Consider the following 16,670-nt stretch of genomic DNA (forward strand, 5'->3'; position numbering starts at 1 on the left):
AGTAGCAGCCCCGTTTCTGGAGGCTGTGGGCTGCTGGGCAGGGTGCTCCCCTGCTTCATGCCACTTAGTCACAGTGGGGATTGAGCAGTGGCAGAGGCGGGCGGGTGAACATATCCTCAGCCCACCTGCTGACGCCATGATGGGCTCTTCCTGTGCGGGAGGCTCTGCTCGGGGAGCGCTGTGTTCTCTGCTGGGAGCTGCGGCTCCGTGGGGTATATTGAGTTTCTGCCTCTTCCAGAGCTGGGACCAAAATCTTTGGGGTTTTTGACAACTCTGTTGTCTCTGCCAAGTGCCGTACCCATAATTCCAGAGTCACAGGCACACCTAACCTAAATGGTAGCCCTGCTGGGGAGACACCTCGAGCTTTAATCTGGCAGTTGTGTCCTCTCGATGACCTCCTTCAACGGGGTGAAAATGAGATAGTCAGATGTCTTCTTTTTCTGCTGGCGAGCCCTTGTGTGGAGTCATCTGATGTTTTTCCCCTCAGTGGCACCAGAGATCCTAATGTATTCTTCTTGTTTTGTGGCTGTTAGAGGCAGAGCATAGATTATCTACTTTTCTACCATTGATCAAGATTGAGATAGTATGACCTTGAACTTGCAGCTCAAGCAGTGGTTTGATTTCTTAATTTTCAGGTAATGACGAAGACATCAGATTCCCAGTGGACAAGTTTTGCAGCGTTGATCTCAGACTGTTTGTTGGGAGCCACATCTACCTTTCAACAATCGTAAGTACCTTGCATTAAATACATTTCTGTTTATATTAGAGCCATTTCTATTTTAGGCAACAGCATGCTGTGTACCATACATAAACAGATGTTTTCCTTTCTCTACTTATTCTAGACCAGTGGTTCTCAGTTGTGGTTGGTTTTGCTTCCCCAGAGTACGTTTGGCAATGTCTGGAGATGTATTAAAGTTGTCACACTGGGAAGTCTGCTAATGGCATCTAGTGGGTAGAGGTCAGGGTTGCTGCTAAATATTGTATGATGCATGGGATATTGATGACGATAATTGATGATGCAATTAACATGAAATATGGATGCCAAGCAGAACAGGTTTTGGAAAAGGATATAATGAATTAAATTAAGATGCACTTAATGTTTCATGTTTAATTCATAAAACAAATGATACGCAGAGCTTCACATGTGACACACTCATCTAAGTACATTATCATTATTAAGTTCCGTAATTCTCACAACTCTGTGGACTAGATAACATTATTATCCACATATAAGCTACCTGCTATACTAAACCCCCTCCCAAACATCAGTGATTTTGCACAGTTGAGGTTTTTATCACGTATGTCAGAGTCTAACGCGAGTTAGCAGAAGCCACTTTCCTTTCATCTTATGGCTGCTCCATCTCGTTTAGAGAAAAGACCATCCCCAGTGGACCCTGCTTTGATTCCTCAGCCAAAGAATCATATGCACATTAAAATGGTTATTTTATTCCAGAAATAAAAGATCAGTTTAGCATTCAAAATCAATATAATTAATCATGTTAACAGACAAGGGGAGAAAAGTATACCATTGTATCAATTGATGCAGAAGAGATTTTGAAAATATTCAAAATGTATTATTGAGAAAAAAAATTCAGCAAATTACAAATTGAAGTAAATTTCTAAATTACTTCTGAGTAGAAGTAAATTTCATAAATAGTATTTATGAAAAACCCAGTAATCATCATACTCAAAAGTGAAAAGTTGAATTTTTTTATAGAAAATCAAGAACGACACAAGGGTGTGCACTCCCACCATTTCTAATTGTCTACTGGAGGTGGTAGCTGGTGTAATAAGGCAAGAAAAGCAACAAAGATTGACAAGAGAAAAATAAACCTATATTCCTTGTAGAGGTTGCAAGGTGTAAAAGAGCTACCAGATCTTATAAGTCAATATAGGAGAATATAAAATAGATAGATATTTTTTAAAAAGTTATGGGGTTTCTATATAGTTGTATGTCTGCATATCTTTTTAAATTTAAAAAGCAATTTAAAAATAAAATTTAAAATATTTATATTGTTTACAATAGCATAAAATTTTGTGAGACCTTCCCAATGAAAACTACAACATTTTAGGGAAGAAATTAAAGACCCAAGGAATGTCAAAAGATTCAATAGTATTATGTCAATTTCATGCAAATGTATCAATGTCATCAAAAAGATCTCTATAGAAATCTCTTGAGTATATTAGAAAACTAATTCTAAAGTTCATCTGAAAATACGAAAAAAAAAACCTCTAAAATAATCAAAATCATTTTGAAAAAGAATATGAGGACATACACTGACAGAGTTCGTGATTTAATATGAAACTACTGTAATCAATGCAATGTAGTGCTCGATTATGAGGTGAATGCACAGGGTTTTTACAAGAAAATGAAGGGAAATAATGACATGAAAAAAAGGAAGCAATTTCTATTGGTGCTAATTAGTAAGTTATTCATTAGCTATAGATGATGATTCTAATTCTAAAGATCGTTCTTGATCTTAAGTCCCCAAGGTCGGGACATCTGCTTTCCTGTTAGCTTCGCAAACGGTTGTCTGGAATCCAGTGTTGGTGTGGCTTAGTCCTAACATGATTTTGTCCATTTCAAACATCCAAAGGTTCAAGAAGTGAGATGGACAAGGTCTTTCCTCTGGGCTTGGTGACTCCGACTCCATTTTGAATTAGGTCCATTTTTATCAATTTTCTTACTATTCAGGACAAAAACGATAGAATCATAATAATTTGTTTTGTGGTAAATTCTCAATGAAGTTGAGAAAACTGTTTTTGAGAGACAGATATTCTATGTAAATTTAGGGAATAATACGTAAGCTTTCTGATTGGCCAAAATAATTATTTTGTTATGTAATTAAAACACCATTAATATAATAGAACATTTTCAAAAAACAATAGTCTCTGCTTGCAAGATAACTACCAGTATGATACAAAAGCACTTATTACAGATAAGTATCAAGATGATTTTCAAAGCATGGGATAATGTTCTTATACATAGACTTTATTTTTATAACAAAAAATGTTTTATCACAAGATAATATGATCCTGTATGAAGCAGGTGGTTAAGGAGCAGATAAATTACTGGCAGATTTCTAATTATAATACATTTTTAGTCTTTCACGATAAACAACAGATGTGTGTTTACAAAAATACATTATAGTAGAATCAGGTCAATAGAGTCTAAGTGAAAAAGCTTAATTTATCTGTACTCCCATTTGAATTCATGAGAATGGCCTATTTAAAAGAGCCACCATTTAATGTAACATGAGTTCAAAGGAGATTTATTTAAATGGACCAATGAATGCTTTTTTCATTAATTGTCCAAATAGAAAGCAGATAATTTCAGAGTGCAAATAGACATAGGGGAAAATAACAAATCAAAACAAAACATATTAGAGCAGATGCAAAAAGAGGATATTCCAAAATAATGGAGAGCTAAACCAAATCACCCTATTTTCTAAATATTGATAGCATATTGAAGCCTTTCACTATTGAACTTTCTTTTTAACATTTAGTGATGGTAGAATTTATTTTGTATCATTCATTCTCTGAATTTCAAAACTTTTGATAAAGAATAACATTTATTTTCAAGTGCAAATCAAGTAACCAAAATAATTTGAGCATTGAAATATTTTCTGTATGTAAGCTGGTAAAATTTAAAGGATGAATTTGGTGTTCAAAATGGGTTACAGATCTACTTCTGCCGCTTATTAGCTATGAAACACAGCGATATTTTAAATAGCTGTGTTTTCAAAAGCTAACTAGGTATTAATTTCAAAGCCTATAATGTGCCATGAAAAGGAATCAATATTTAAATTCACCTTAGGCCTTAATTCATTCGTCTGTATTATTTATATACTGTTAATGTGTTTGAAAGAACTTCATTGATGCTATACAAATCCATAATACTATTTAATGCATTGAATTGTTCAATTACTAAAGGTTAACTTAGGCCATAGTTTTATGTACACTTCTAATTCTCCTATCTCAATTTCTTCATGTAGAATTTTCTAATCCTTCCTTTTATTTGAATTAACCTATCACACTATTATAATTTAGTATTGGTACAGTTTTGTGAAAGAAACTTTTGATACCGTCTTCCCTCTAAAACTGTATAATATAAATACAGATGTTTAGCATTTGCACATGTAAAATAGCAACTCTAATAGTGGACAAAGTTTGTTGAAACCACGCTTAGGTACTTTAGAAGTTTAAAACCATTGAAGATAAATTTGAAGGCAATTCTAGCAAAGGTTCAGGAAAGAGATCAGATTTAATCTATGTCTTTTCCCCCAGTTATCTTCTGCTGTATAACACACCACCTCAAAGTTAGTGGATGAAAAAACACAACCATTTTATGGTATAGATTCTGTAAAGTAAGAATTTGGAGAAGCACAGCGGAGATGCCTTGCCTCTGCTTCTCACTCTATGGTTTATGAGCTCTCAGCTTGGAGCAGTCAAGTGATCGGGGGGTGGGCGTGGGGGTAAGTCATCTGGGGGCTTCTTCACTCATGTGCCGGCTGCGGAGACCAAGATGTGTCAAAATCAGAGATAGTCGGACCTTCCCTCCGGAGGACCTATACCTGGCCTCTCCATTTGACTTGAGCTTCTCACAGACTCAGTGACTGGTTTCTGACGGAGAGATCCTGAGTGACAGTGTCAGCAGAACAAGCTTTCCTAGGGACCAAGGGAGAGGCTGCATGGCCTTTTACAGCCAAGAATCATAGCGTCGCTTCTGCTAACTTCTGTTGGTCAAAAGAGACACAAGTGCACCCAGATTCAGGTAAAGGTGTGTTGAGTCAGAAACTATGGAGGATCTGAGATGTTATTCAGCTGTTATTATACAACAGAGCCAAAGATGATGGCTCTGTTGTATAATAACAGCTGAATAACATCTCAAAGAGGAGACTCACAGCTCAAAAGCTCTCCAGTGCCAAACTCAGACTTTTACAGTCTAGTTGTTTTAAATACATCCAAAGTAAGCAGCTATTTTAGCTGTTTTGAAACTGACTATTTGACATATACCATGAAACTGTGCCCCAGAGATTAGTTAAAACCTGGGGCTAAAAATGCAAGCTGCTGTTGCTCTTGGGAGTTCTCCCCATTATGCTGTTAAGATGTCATATGCAGAGTGAGCCCCTTCTCTGATTCCCTTCCTTCCTGGGAGTTCCTTTGCCTTCCTCACTTTCTGGTTAGTGACCCCCATGCTATGGGTTCTGGAAGAGGTCTTGTAGAGCCCCCCACCCCTTGCAAATGGTCAAAACCCCACCCAAAGAAAGCCTGTTGTGTGCTACTGCCACCTGGTGGTCATATTTTTTTTCCTTGCTCCGGCTTCCAAGTCTCAAATTTACTACATGTATTTGCAAACAGACCTGCCACAGTGTGTGTGTGTGTGTGTGTGTGTGTGTGTGTGTGTGTGTGTGTGTGTGTGTGTGTGTGTGTATGGTTGTTGGCAGCAGATACAGGCGTTCTCGATCAGAGAAACAGAAAGCTGATTACTCATAGCAAAGTACAACAGCCAGCACCCCAATCCCCACAGAGCAATATGAGAAACAAATAAATGTTATCTGCAACACTGAGATTCAGAGATTATGGTACATCTACCAATCTTATTAAGCATTTCTCTTTGTGGGAAAGTAGAGAGGGGCTCATTCTAAGCAAGTGTCTCCAGAAAGGAGAAAGAAAGGTAGTTTCATCTTTAAATCTCTCATGAGGCTTCTATTTCTTCAAACTCTCAATAGCATCCAAGGCTGTTTGTTATGAAACATCCTTGCAATGCCCTTTGCTCATGAGGCCTGGACCACGCAAAAGCATGAAAATATTCAGAGAAAATTGTCCTCCAAGAGGATAGAGGCCCCTTGCTTGAGAAGAGGACCTGGAAGAGCTAGCTTGTCTCAGTTCCATGGTGTCTCAGGCCTGAGTTAGGAACACACAAAGAGCTTTGGATGAGCCCAGAGGCAGTTTGGACTACAGTCACCTGGAGATGTCTTCACTCCTATGTCTTGGGGATGGAACGTGATGGCTTAAAATGTCTGCTCACCCTGGATTGTCGAAAGGAGCACCTACACATTTGTGACTTTTCCATCTGTACTGAACTTCTCACGTGTAGGCTCATGGGTCTAGGAGGGAGCATCTCAATAGATATAATTTGCTACAAGCAAAAGTTTCGAGAGAACCAAAAGTACGCTGCAGTGACTTTCATGACCTGCCTTGGAAATCACATAGAATCATTTCTGCCAAACTCAATTGGTTGAAGCAATAGTAAGGCTGACTAATATACTACAAGAAGGGGCTTAAGCCTCACTCGGGATGAAAGCCAGAAAATGAGGGACCTATTTTAGAATGGTCACAATCTTTCTGGTTTGTTTTTTTTTTCTTTTTTTTTTTTCCGCCTACAGCACTTGGTCTTCCTAGATGGTCTCCCATCCAAGTACTAACCAGGCCTGACCCTGCTTAGCTTCTTAGGTCAGATGAGATCGGGCACGTTCAGGGTGGCATGGCCATAGACAGAATTGTCACAATCTTGAAAGATGTTGGGGACACGTCTCAGAGGGAGCAAGGAAATAAAGGTCAAATGTGTACAGGCAAAGCCAGGTAAAAATGACAAGATGTGTCAGTTGTAGTCACATCTGAGGAGAGAACAGGTATTAGGGTCGGAACATTTAGTAATAATAAGAAAAGTAGATTGGACAAGTGGTCAATATTCCTGAATGCCAGGATAAGTAGTTGTCTTCCTCTTTTAGGAAATAAAATTTGATTCGTCCAAAAATAATTTAATTATAAGAACTTCGTTAGACTACACTTACAATACTTACTCATTTTTATTACGTATTGAGTCTTAACATAATCTCTTGGTCTTATGCCTGGGATTTTAATAATTTTTAAAATAATTGAAGTGTATCTTATGGCTAAAAAGAAAATTTTTGAAGAAAATAATATACTATAGCTTATATATCTTTTCAGAAAAACTGTAAATAGTCAATTCAAATAGATAAAATTATGATTAACCATTTATGTATAATTTAATTGCCTGATAATTTAAAAGACTGAGAAAAGTTCTTATTCCAAAGGATTCATAGATAAATAATTTGTAGTATTCTTCCCGATCAAGAAAGAGATGAACTAACATATTTTGGTGCCAGAAACCAAGACAGAAACTTCACTTAAAAGCATCAATTTAACTCTAAAATCTGTACCACATATTATTACCATCATTTTTAAAATTGAGAGAATAACCTTATGCACAGAAAGCTTGAGGGACTTACACCTGGTCCCAGAACCAGTGAGCAGTGGAACCAGAATTTAAATGCATGCCTCTTTATGCTAAAACCTGAGCTTTTCTCGCCCTGTTAGTCTATCGGATACATACTGTTGGATAATCCGGGGGCCACACATTATTTATTTTGTATTTTGATGTGTTAACACAATTTAAGTCCAGGAGATGGAATTACGTGTTAAACTTGCCAATTCAAGGAAACAGAAATTAGTACCTTGCTTTCTTAGCTAAAGAGTTATATTCTTTAGAAAAATTTTTATTTATTTTTTTTAAATACAAACTGAACACAGGACAGTCAAACTTCCCCAAATTATCTTCCTATGCATTCAGTTTGTGTATAGATAAAAAAAGAGGAATATTTTTAGAGATATTAAAATATGTACATGTCACTTATATTCAGAGATTTTAAAGGGATTTAATAGAATTTGAAGAATTTCTATCCTAGAATATCTAATTTTGGAGAAGAATGGTCAGTTTAGAGAGAAATTCACATAAGTATAACATTTCAAACAGAAATAAAAATAGCCACAATAATTTTTTTTTTTAAATAAGATACATTCTCATTAGGACCTTATCATTCAATTAAGTTTGTTAAGCTAGCTTCCTCATCATAATTTTATGATGAACTTTCCTGCTATTTTTAAAATTATTAATCTTTCCTATCTTTATGGTAAAGAAACCAGTGCCTATAAATGCTCAGGGAAGCTGTTAAAAAAAAAAAATCACTCTTTTTCATTTCTTAGCCATAGAAGAGGAAGTCTCATCTATTCATATACATAAATAGACTCACATCTGATTCCTTATTCATAAAGTTGATGAAGTCTTATGGCAGGATATCTTTTGCTTTATCACAAAGGACACTTTCTTCTGTGGTCTCAGAGTGATTCATCAAGGCAAAACGCTTCAAGCCCTTGCTCACTCTTCCATTAGTTAGAGCCCACTGATAACTGTGGTGTGAGTCGGTATCACTCAGCCTAGTGCAGACACATGGAATGAAAGTAGGTGATAATTCAGTGAAAAAAAAAAAAAGGAATTCTCTCTGTAATCTTAAGGGAAATATAATAATAGGATTAACAACTATAAAAATAGTAAGAGGAATTTGTCAGGATTTCAGCAAAACCACTGTATTTGGGGAATATACCAAAAAAGAAAACACTTATGAATCTGCAGATCACACAGAGGAAGAGAAAATTCACTAGTTAATGATCCCAACCTACAGGACCCGCATTCTCCTTAGAGAGGGAGCCACTTGAGAGAACTGTTTTCTCTTCTCCCCCCACTGTCTTACTGGTAGAAAGGTTAGATAAGTAAGTATATGAACAAAGGAATGGAAGACATAAAAGAAAATACATGCTTTTAGATATGTTAATAAAACATTTTACAGAGATCTGATTTGAAAACTGCAGTTTAATATGGTATAGTGATAATATAATTCTTGCAGATTTTAGAGTAAAAAAACCTCATCTCTTTCTTCTTTCTCTTTTAAGAAAAATAAAAGGCATTTTTCAGTTTCTTTTTCATGGTGCTAAAATAAAAGCACTTAAGAGTGTGAAATCCACGAAGAAAGAACTATATGGAAGAGGATGAGATGCAATATATTAGTTTATGTTTTAAGTTTTCAAAGCTTTTCATTTTCCCCTGTGACTCATTTTACTCTAAAATATAAGATCAGTGATAATAAGTTGGGCAGTTTTCAGCCCTAATTTTTATCTTAAGCTAAAATTACACTTATTTCTTTAAGTAAGGCTGAGGAGGCTTTCTTATTTGGTAGCAAATACTTGCACATTCACGGAAAACAACAGCTTCAATCATAATTATTATATATTTATACTTATGTATAACATCTCAAATTTTTCAGATTATTCATTTTTTAGTACTGTAAAGAAATGGCTAATTATAATATCAAATAAGCCTCTTTCAACTGGTAAAAATTTTATAAACCAGTTTTGATTGGTCCTTGTATATAAAAAAGAGTAAAATTACAATATAAAATTATGTAGCCACATGTTTCACTTTCTGTGACTATAAATAGTACATGCAGAAGACACTTGTTAAGAATATATGAGCATATAAATAGTTGAATATTATAAATCTAGTAATTGCATTTATTTAGCAGTTCTTAAATCAATCTACCTCTGTTCATCCTCATTGTTACTAGTCTAGTCCAGGCGATCATCAACTCTGGTCTAAAATACTGCAATAGTTCTTAGTAATGAACGCTTTTGATCTATTTACCACACCACAGAGTAAATTTTCTAAAACTGAGATACAGTAACCTCTGTCTCTTGTTCCTTGCTAAAACCAAAGCAAAACGTAGCAAAAACGACAACAAAAAACTCATTTACTGGCTTCCTACTGGCTTCTGGATGAAGCATGTAAGCTCCTTTTAACATGAATGGCAAGTTCTTCACGGTCCAATACCTTGTCCCCCAGGATTCTTCTCTCTTTCCGCTACTCTTCCCGCTCGACAGTCCAGTTTCAGAAACATAGCTGCACCTGTTGGTATGTTCAACACGCCAATGGTACCTACGATTTGGGAGTCTTCACCTAGCTAAATTCTCCTCCTTGAACCCTCCTCATTGTTCTATGAAGCCTCCTAGAACTCTCTCATCCACTCTGTGTTGGGTCCTTCCTCTGGGCTGTCCTGTCACTTGAATGGCTTATAGATGTGTCCATATTTTGCTGAAGGATGAGACCCCTGAGGATTGGAGTGTGCCTGTTATGTACCCCACATGCCTATCAGGTGGCTGGCATGACTTAATGAAACTGCCTCAAATGCTCTAGATACTCAGAGAATATTTATGGGATAGAGACAATTACCGAGATATTACTTACAAAAACACAAACATTGTTTTTTTTTTCAATATAATGGGATTGCATTCCAAAATGTTCCCTTAAAATGGCATTTTTTTCCCCTTAAAAATTTAGATCTGGTTTCTTGCATACAAAAGCCATTTAAGACATTTCTCTGGTGCCCTGAATAATCCCCTTCTAACCCTGAACAGTTTTTTTTCAACTTTTGACTAAATTAAATATTTCATATATATCTGTTAATGATATCTGTCCTCAACCTGAAAGTATGTATTTCATTATAGTTTACATGGTTTTTATTGTTGACTTCTCATCTTTGTCTTTTTCAGTATATTTCTTTATATGTCAAAGTGTTTTGAATTGTTTTGCTCTGTTTAAAAACACGTTTTACATTGAGCAAAAAGGTTCTTCATTTATTGTCATTTTAATTAATTCCTTCACATGAATCCATTTTTAGGCATACTGGATTAATTTTCTACTGGTACATGTATTTGGTAAGATGCAGAAATAGTTTATGGAGTATGCAAGATTTCCATAATGATCACTGAGGACTAATAACCAAGTTAGCTCTGAGAAATTCTATAGCAATAAAAGTAGAAAGTATTTATAAAAATCCATGAACTCATAAATAGTGTGCGTTTTACTTTTTGTGTAGTGCGACCCATGTTTTTGAATAATGTGATTGGCGAGATAAAGAATACGAAGTTTAAGGACAGCTTAATTCTTTATTAGGAACTTTCTGATGGAGCTTGTCATTCTTTTTGATTATAAATGTCATTAACCTAAACAGTGCCACTCGGTCTAACATTTCTACAAATTTATTAAATGACTTCATCAAATGACTTTTGACATAAACATTTATACACTTATGAAAAGAGGAAAGAAATTATATTTTCAAGATTATTCACCTGAAATGTTATTTGGCCCAAATAGTTCAAACATAAAATAACTACAGTCACTTTGCAATGATTCCTGAATTTAAAGATAAATGGAATGAACTTTAGAGCACTTTGCTTTGAGGGTTACCTCAAAAAAGCTCCGACTGGTACTTGACTAATTCCTATGATGTTAGATAGTAAAGCAAACTTTATCTAAGGGAACAACAACAACAACAACAACAAAAAAAACAAATGAAAATAACATGTAAGTAGAAATATGAGAATAAAAATGAAAATTAGAAGTATATGGCTCTTAAAGTATATTAAAATAAGCCTAATAAGTAAGAATTTTAGTTAAAAATAAAGAATGCTGCTTCTATCTCCATTCTCTATGTTACATGTATTTATTGTGGCTAATGAATCTTTGCTTGGGCCTTGATAAATATGAAAAAGGATTTCAGTGAGTAGCCTAGTGTAAATCGAAGCATCTTCTTCTACTCATACGGTCTAATTTAGGAGTCATTGGGAGATGCCACTTAATTTTCAGTTGTCTGATGAATGTGTTATATACATATATAAAACTTTTAAATTTAAAAGATTATCACACATCTTACATTGATAATTGGATTCTTAATATAACTATTAAGTAACTCTCATTAACATTTCTCTTATTTAATAGGAGAGATGCAAATGAATATTTCTATTTTACACATGAGGAAAAATACATTTTCTGAGTCCTAATTCTATTCTTTCCATTCCCTAATGCTAATATTGTCTCTTGGTCAAATATCCATCAATTTTATTAATGTAATTACTTAGACATTAGGGATTATTTTTAATTGAACAAATTCTTATCTATAGAGTGAATTCTTTGCATTGTTGGTTATCTATATAATTAATCTTTTCTCACTCATTAAATGTGTGTAGAAATATAAATATAAGTATAAACATAAATACATTGGTACATATGCATGCATGTATGTATGTGGGTATCTATCTATCTATCTATCTATCTATCTATCTATCTATCGTCTATCTATCTATACATATATATCTAAATTCCAGCAAACCACAGTAAAAACAAAAAATAAAACAAATATTAGTGTTTTTCCTGTAAAGATTACCTATTGCTATTATTTGCACTTTTGGAAGCAATGTGTTGGAGGTTATGGAGTGATGTTTGCATATTTGTAAGCATGAAACATTGCAAATTAGAATTGTTATTTTTACTTTTATAAAGGAATTGTATATATCTATTTCTTGGAAGAAGTTCGACACTTTTTACACAATGTAGTTTATTGTCAGCAGTAGTAATGATATATAATGATCAATTATATATCATTATTCTTCTGTGTTTATATTCTCATGAAAATTGAAATATGCAATTATGAGAATTGTGTATATATGACATATGGTATTTAATAAAGAGAGAACAAATACCTTTTTAAATTACTCACCCTTGACTTTTTCAGCTCTGCTTTATGAATACATTTATAAGGCAATGGTCCTATTTCTTAAGATGATGAAGAGCAAATGTTTATTTAAACCCTGGGCTATTTACTAACACATACATCAAAAGTTAGGCATTCCACAATTATAGAAGTTGACTTTCATAACTGCAAAAACCAAGGAACCATTTCTTTACTGATGATATGAAAACTGCAAAAAAGTATTAAAAATTATGCATATTAAAAATAGTTATCACTGTTTTATTTTGAATATTTGAAAATGCACATTTTAAAAACCTTTTATAAATTTATATGTACTTGTTTCAGCCAAAATACAGTTAGTTTTACTTTACACTTGCATATTAACAGTGTTCTGAAAGGCTCCAAAACTTTTTATTGTCTCATGGATTGTTTCATTTCTTGATTAAATAATCCTTTGTTCCTCTAGGTTGTTTACTCAATTAACTTGCTTAACACACCCATTTTAATTGATAGTGCAAAGACAAAACTTCAGTTTAGTTTGTGGCTGTCTGAAATATCTCAGACTCTGCATGTATAGATTTAATTGTCTAGGTATTACATTACATAAATTGTAATACTGTGGTACTTAGATGTAAGACTGAATCAACATAACTCTAAAAATTAAACAATCATTTCAATACTAATGCATTCAATTAGTTTTATATATTAAAAGATTCAATTCAACAAATATTAATTGTCTCTTATGTAATGTTACTCTCTAGGACAATAGGAAATAAAACAAAATTATTTTGCTGCAAAGTGATTGGAACTTACATTCTCATAAAATTGAAATATAAGAAGTATAGTGGATTAAATATTCTTAACAAATTCTACGTCACTCTTCCCCTTAGAGAGACAAAGCCTATTTAGGCTGTGACTTATTTTTCCCAAGAGATTGCAAGGAAAGTGTCATTGTGTAACTTCTGATGCTGGTCCGTAAGATATCTGTAGCTTCCATCTTTGCCATTAAGTGTAAACCTTCATGGACTCAGATGCTTGCTGGGAGAAAGCCCTATGCAAGAGATGAGTCGAGGTAGAAGACCACTGAGCTCTGGTAGAAAGACCCAGTTGAGCTCCCACCTGACAGTCAATAACAACCACTGGTTTTGTAGGGGCATCATCTTTAATGTTCCAGCTGGTGAGAGGAGCCTCCAGGTGACTGCAGCCCCAGGCCACAGTACATAGAGCATAACAACCCCACACTGACACCGAGAACTTTAAGAAACAAAGAGCAGTTATTGCTGAGTTAAACCACAACATTTTGGGGTACAAGGGAAAATAGAAACAGACGTCATATTTAAAGTTTTAACTTAGTTTGTTAGATAAAAAATAAGTGCCAATTATAAAAAAATCTTTTCTTCCCAAAAAAGTTTGAAAAGTAATTAAAATAAATTGCACTCAGACTTTCAACATGTTTTCACAAGAAAATCAAAAGCAGGCACTCAAGATAATTTTGCACTAGTAATACGTTTAACTAGAAGAGTATCGCTGACTTACATAAGTGAAGAGATCAGAGAACTGACACTTACCTGGGGTGGGGACAAGGAGAGAGGTGACAGATGTATTAGAGAGAGAAGAATTATAGTGACTGGCTATGATGCTCACAAAAAGTAAAGCCTGTTGGATTGGTATACACATTTTTAAGTGAAACTTAATAAGTTCATATTTTGGTCAATATATATATTCTCATGAGTTTAGCTGGTAAAAACCATTTCCAGTACATTCAGAACATCTTGCAAAAAGTGAATTTATGCTCAGAGCAGACAGCATAGGCCAACAGTTCTGAGTCCTGCTTGCCTGCTAAAGGCATCTGGGAAATCATCATTGACAGCAACTCTGTCAGAATCTCGTCAGAATAACCAGTTACAAATTTCTGCGTATGAGTCTTAAGCATAGTTTTGTTTTTCAAAGCCCCCTAGTTATTTTCATATGTAGTCGTATTTGTGAATCATTTGCCCTGGTTAACTATGGTTCTATTAGTACAGTGTTCCCCAGTGAATTCCGTTAGAGTCTATAGCCAGACTAAGAATCATCTCTCTTCTTATATTCTCAATTTATAAAGTAATACTTGAATAAAAAAGATCTTACAATGATGACGCTGCCTAACTAACAACCCCAAATGTAGAGCTTTTAGCACATAGATTTTGCTTTCTTGTTCACTAGTCTGTGGGTCACCTGTGGCTTCAAGGTACCCTGTGGGGTCAGCTTGGATTTTCTCCAGTCCGCAGGCCCATAGATTATGTTCAGGGCTTCTTCACCTATCTCATATTCTGTGACCCATGGTTCCTTATAGCACAGGCTCCTTGTGATGGATGGCTGAGGAGAAACAGAGCTGGCAAGACTTGGTATGTGTTTTTAAGACTTATTCTCAGCAGCGGTGCTCTATTACTTCTGTTCACTTTCCAATGGACAAACACCTCTCATGGACATAACCAATGGTCTGTGAGGCACGGATATGTGCCTTATCCACAGGGAAGACATGGCAAAGGCCAGGCATGCATGAGGGGCTTGGAATAAATGCTGCTACCACGATGTTCTCACATATACTAACAACATGGTACTCGCGGCATCTAGAAAAAGCAACACAGAAAGCATTTTACTTTGCAAGTAGCTTTGTACATCCCTGTCGAAGCTACTGATGGCTTCTTTGCATTTAACAGATTTGGCTAAAGTTAACTTACTATTTAATGTTCACTGAATTGGAGAATATTATGATTCATTTTCTTAAATAATTGAATATGTGGTCTTGAATAAGCTTTTATTTTTTGTGCTTTATACTGACACTTAAATTGCCATGTGAACTAAGTGTTTTATATACGTTTTGGTATGTCATCGAAGATTCAGAAAATACAACTATCCCTGTGAAAATAATGTAAGATTAATTCATGGAATATGTTTATGAGCATATATTTTGTAGTTTCTATTGGGAAAGCTGATTATATTTTAGTCATCTATATCTTATTGTCCTACATAGTTGTCAAAATTTCGAACAGTCCCTTGGTATCTTAATGTAGAAAAGTCCATATAAAAAATTCTTGCTGCCATATTTAGTAGATTGAGGAATAGCCAGCATATTTCTGTAATAAATATTGGAAACAGGGACATTAGAACCAAAGCCTTCAGGAATATTTTTTTAATGATATTTCAGAAGTTATTCTATTTATTTGTCCTAGTCTCTGATATATCCATGCTCTCTTCCACTGTGATGCACCCCTATTGATATTGTTTTTAAAGATCACCACAATAACAAATTATTATACCAATTTTACAGACGTGACAAAAAACTAAGAGCTTAATTATTCAATAAGAGTATGAAATTAGAAAAATCATTTAACTGGATGTTCTTTTTGCCTTTTTAAAAAATAACTCTCTCTCAAAGAAGACTTCCATCATTTTTAATCCTATTCAGCTTTAACTATTTAGACCGATGGAAGAAAACACACAAACAAACAACTGGTTATATTCTAAAATCTGATTATATTCTAAAATCTGATTATATTCTAATTCCCAATTCTCCTGAGAAATTTATAATGCAACGAAAATTAAAATAACTTGAAATGGTCAGCAAAAAGCTTATTTATAATTATTACTAGTGAGCTACGACTAATTTGTAAGAAAACATATCTCATAAATTAATAATAATAAAAAAAGATCAGCTTAGGTGAATAGACCACTGGAACGCTGAAGGTCATTAAAGTTTTCTGTGCATTTTACTGGTCAGATTTTTAATCCTGATGTCTATTTGGCGATTACTACTAAATGGAAATAAGAAATCCATTTAAGTAGACACATATTCGATGAGGAATGTTAGGCAGGCAGCAAGAATTCATTTTTATAAAATGAATATTTGGAATAACTGAAAAATCCATGAATAAACTCTTGTTTTGAGCTATAACTTATGTTGAAAAGTAAGGTAGGCTCATGGCCCAAAAGATATGAGGGCATAATAAGTTCATGTACATAGTTGAGATGATGGCTTTATTATAATAATGTCTTGCATTTATATAGCGCATTACAGTGAATAAAGTATATTCACTTGCATTATTTTCAGGGTCATTTGGTAAGACCTCAAAATAGCAAGGTAACATAGATTTGGAAAGGGTATTCAAATTTGATAAATCACCCACCTGGGTTAAGAAAGTTAAATAAATTATTCAAATTAGGCTATAGTGAAGTGCGAGAGCCATGAATCTCAGCCAGATATTATGATGTGGGTCCAGCATTCTTTTCACTATTTTAGAGATG

General features: G+C 34.5%; 1 pseudogene; it reads right to left on the reverse strand.

Moving 5' to 3' along the window:
- Window positions 1-6,380: 6,380 nt before the first annotated feature.
- LOC120616313 (uncharacterized) lies at window positions 6,381-6,499 on the reverse strand (annotated as a pseudogene).
- Between the last annotated feature and the right edge of the window lie 10,171 nt (window positions 6,500-16,670).

This window comes from Pteropus medius, unplaced genomic scaffold, assembly GCF_902729225.1.
Source record: "Pteropus medius unplaced genomic scaffold, Ma_sr-lr_union100, whole genome shotgun sequence".
Taxonomy (NCBI): Eukaryota; Metazoa; Chordata; class Mammalia; order Chiroptera; family Pteropodidae; genus Pteropus; species Pteropus medius.